The following is a 4,107-nucleotide window of genomic DNA, read 5'->3' on the forward strand; positions in this document are numbered from 1 at the left end:
CTGCGTATTAAGCTAGGATATCAGAAAGCTATTTAGCACAGAAAAGATTACATCACCTTTTAATCGCTAGATTAAATACTTAATTACATAATATGATGTTTTCCCCCCATTCTTTTTTTGAGCTTTCACTTCTCCATCTTTCATATGCAGTGTCTCATAGCCTTAAAGTAGGATTTTTGGTTGCCATAGAAATAAATGTGTACATATGTTCCCATTATACTCATTATATGGGACTGTTTGCTGTGGAGATTACATAAAATAAAAGCCCAATTATAATTTTCTAATTGCCGGTTGGTTCCGGTGTCTTTTGGAAACTTGTCTCCCTCATAATATAATTTTCTATAATTATCCATTCTTCACACCCCGTGTTCTTGGGTCTCATTCTTGTCTCTTTTTTGTTCTACTTAGAAGTATCGCAGCACAAACAGAAAGATCACAGAAGTCACTGCACAACTACAGAATCTGATCACCGAGACCTCATAGAAAATCTTAAAGGTATTCTTTTTTTTTTTTTTTTTTCCATATACAGACAAATATATGTAAACAGCCATGTTTGTATAATTGAGTGTTTCTTCAGCTATAAGGGCACTTGTATGTCCAGATTAATTATTGAATATGTTAAATGGTATATGTTATATATACCAGTTTCCACAAAAATATTAAGCTGCACAACTGTCAAACAGCAGTAAACAGATATAATCCAGGGCAGACAAAAGAGTAATCCAATAAACCAACAATGGTCAGGCCAGGCAGCAAATGATCACAAAACGAGATAACAGTCCAGGGTCAAAAAACAAGGCAAGGAACTAGGAAAACAATGCTAAAGGCTAACAATACTGAGCAATGAGTGTGTGTAAAACCAGGGCTGTGTTCAGCCCCGACAAAACGTTGCAAAATGTTATTTTAAAAAGAAATGGTGGTGTGTTGAATACCCTGTTTTGATGACGCAAGAGTTGTAACTATGGCAGCTGAGAAGGCATTTGCAAACGACTTTACTTGGACCCATTGTGCGAGTGGTCTCTTTAATACCGCGTGGTTTATATAAATGTTGCTGCTGATTGGGCTGACATTTTTGAAACACCCACCAAACAAGAGAAAACCCCTGCGTTATATTCGGAAGGGCTCATCCCTATGCACTAATCCCTTCAAAGGGTTTACCCTCCGGAGTGACAGTGTCGAAGGGTTGAAGGGTGTAGGGGACCAAACAACTGTTTCTTGAAGTGCCCTTCTGTGTCATCATCATGTGCCCACACGGAGGCGTCGTCATCATGCAAAGAATCTGCGCAAAGGATCATGGGAGCCCGAAGTGTCCATCAGTTGTACCCTTTGAAATCCTTCATTCCAAAGGGCCCTTTGAAGTGGCCAGTTTTGAGCACTTCGGTTTGGAACGACCCTTCAATATGGCGGCCATGATTGTTTTCACTCCGAAGTGCCCTTCAGAGGGCGATATATCCTGTTTAGAACGCACCGAACGCATCTCAAACCCCGTTGCACACTGTTTCCAGGAAACATGTCGTTCAACCCAGAAACCGTAGCAAAACGTTGCGCACCGGTTTGAACTTGAACGTGCCCCAGGCTTTAAATGGGGTGAGACTGATGAGGAAACAAGACACAGGTGAATGCAATTAGAGATGAGTCCGGCAAAGGATTATGGGAAATGTAGTCTGGGATAGAGTGGGAAGAGTCAGAGATGGAGTGCCCTCTAATGGAGTTCAAGGCACTCCAGCTGGAGATCGTGACAGTGACAATTAAGGCTGTAAATTCAGCTTTGCCATCACAGGAAGAAATTACATTTTTATGTATATTCAAATAGAAAATAGTTATTTTAAATTGTAGTAATGCAGAACGGATGTTACTTGATTGTCTCCAGAAACAAGTTTATTTATAGTAAACCACAGATTAAATACATGAATAGACCTTTGTTTGCAATTGTAAATGCTTTGTCATAAATCAGTTTTGTCATTTTGAAAGGGAGACGGTTTGATATGTATTGAGCTTTTCAAAAATAACGACTGTTTCCATACAGGTTTCCCAAACACTCCTTCTGTTTACCATTGGTTGGACAAACCGATAGTCTTGTCCTAAAACTAATGTCATTGGTTGAGACATTGTCGATGTTTAGGGATGGTTGTGATGCTCAGACAAAAACATGTCAATGCTTTCATTAGCGTCACAGTGTTTGTTTTTTTCTGGGAAATCAACCTACTAATATTGCACTCATACTTGTCTCTGCGTATTAAGCTAGGATATCAGAAAGCTATTTAGCACAGAAAAGATTACATCACCTTTTAATCGCTAGATTAAATACTTAATTACATAATATGATGTTTTCCCCCCATTCTTTTTTTGAGCTTTCACTTCTCCATCTTTCATATGCAGTGTCTCATAGCCTTAAAGTAGGATTTTTGGTTGCCATAGAAATAAATGTGTACATATGTTCCCATTATACTCATTATATGGGACTGTTTGCTGTGGAGATTACATAAAATAAAAGCCCAATTATAATTTTCTAATTGCCGGTTGGTTCCGGTGTCTTTTGGAAACTTGTCTCCCTCATAATATAATTTTCTATAATTATCCATTCTTCACACCCCGTGTTCTTGGGTCTCATTCTTGTCTCTTTTTTGTTCTACTTAGAAGTATCGCAGCACAAACAGAAAGATCACAGAAGTCACTGCACAACTACAGAATCTGATCACCGAGACCTCATAGAAAATCTTAAAGGTATTCTTTTTTTTTTTTTTTTTCCCCATATAACATAGAAAAACTTAAAGGTATTTTTTTTTTTTTTTTTTCTCCATATACAGACAAATATATGTAAACAGCCATGTTTGTATAATTGAGTGTTTCTTCAGCTATAAGGGCACTTGTATGTCCAGATTAATTATTGAATATGTTAAATGGTATATGTTATATATACCAGTTTCCACAAAAATATTAAGCTGCACAACTGTCAAACAGCAGTAAACAGATATAATCCAGGGCAGACAAAAGAGTAATCCAATAAACCAACAATGGTCAGGCCAGGCAGCAAATGATCACAAAACGAGATAACAGTCCAGGGTCAAAAAACAAGGCAAGGAACTAGGAAAACAATGCTAAAGGCTAACAATACTGAGCAATGAGTGTGTGTAAAACCAGGGCTGTGTTCAGCCCCGACAAAACGTTGCAAAATGTTATTTTAAAAAGAAATGGTGGTGTGTTGAATACCCTGTTTTGATGACGCAAGAGTTGTAACTATGGCAGCTGAGAAGGCATTTGCAAACGACTTTACTTGGACCCATTGTGCGAGTGGTCTCTTTAATACCGCGTGGTTTATATAAATGTTGCTGCTGATTGGGCTGACATTTTTGAAACACCCACCAAACAAGAGAAAACCCCTGCGTTATATTCGGAAGGGCTCATCCCTATGCACTAATCCCTTCAAAGGGTTTACCCTCCGGAGTGACAGTGTCGAAGGGTTGAAGGGTGTAGGGGACCAAACAACTGTTTCTTGAAGTGCCCTTCTGTGTCATCATCATGTGCCCACACGGAGGCGTCGTCATCATGCAAAGAATCTGCGCAAAGGATCATGGGAGCCCGAAGTGTCCATCAGTTGTACCCTTTGAAATCCTTCATTCCAAAGGGCCCTTTGAAGTGGCCAGTTTTGAGCACTTCGGTTTGGAACGACCCTTCAATATGGCGGCCATGATTGTTTTCACTCCGAAGTGCCCTTCAGAGGGCGATATATCCTGTTTAGAACGCACCGAACGCATCTCAAACCCCGTTGCACACTGTTTCCAGGAAACATGTCGTTCAACCCAGAAACCGTAGCAAAACGTTGCGCACCGGTTTGAACTTGAACGTGCCCCAGGCTTTAAATGGGGTGAGACTGATGAGGAAACAAGACACAGGTGAATGCAATTAGAGATGAGTCCGGCAAAGGATTATGGGAAATGTAGTCTGGGATAGAGTGGGAAGAGTCAGAGATGGAGTGCCCTCTAATGGAGTTCAAGGCACTCCAGCTGGAGATCGTGACAGTGACAATTAAGGCTGTAAATTCAGCTTTGCCATCACAGGAAGAAATTACATTTTTATGTATATTCAAATAGAAAATAGTTATTTTAA

This window comes from Sinocyclocheilus grahami, unplaced genomic scaffold (assembly GCF_001515645.1).
Source record: "Sinocyclocheilus grahami isolate Dianchi unplaced genomic scaffold, SAMN03320097.WGS_v1.1 scaffold268.1, whole genome shotgun sequence".
NCBI classification, from domain to species: domain Eukaryota; kingdom Metazoa; phylum Chordata; class Actinopteri; order Cypriniformes; family Cyprinidae; genus Sinocyclocheilus; species Sinocyclocheilus grahami.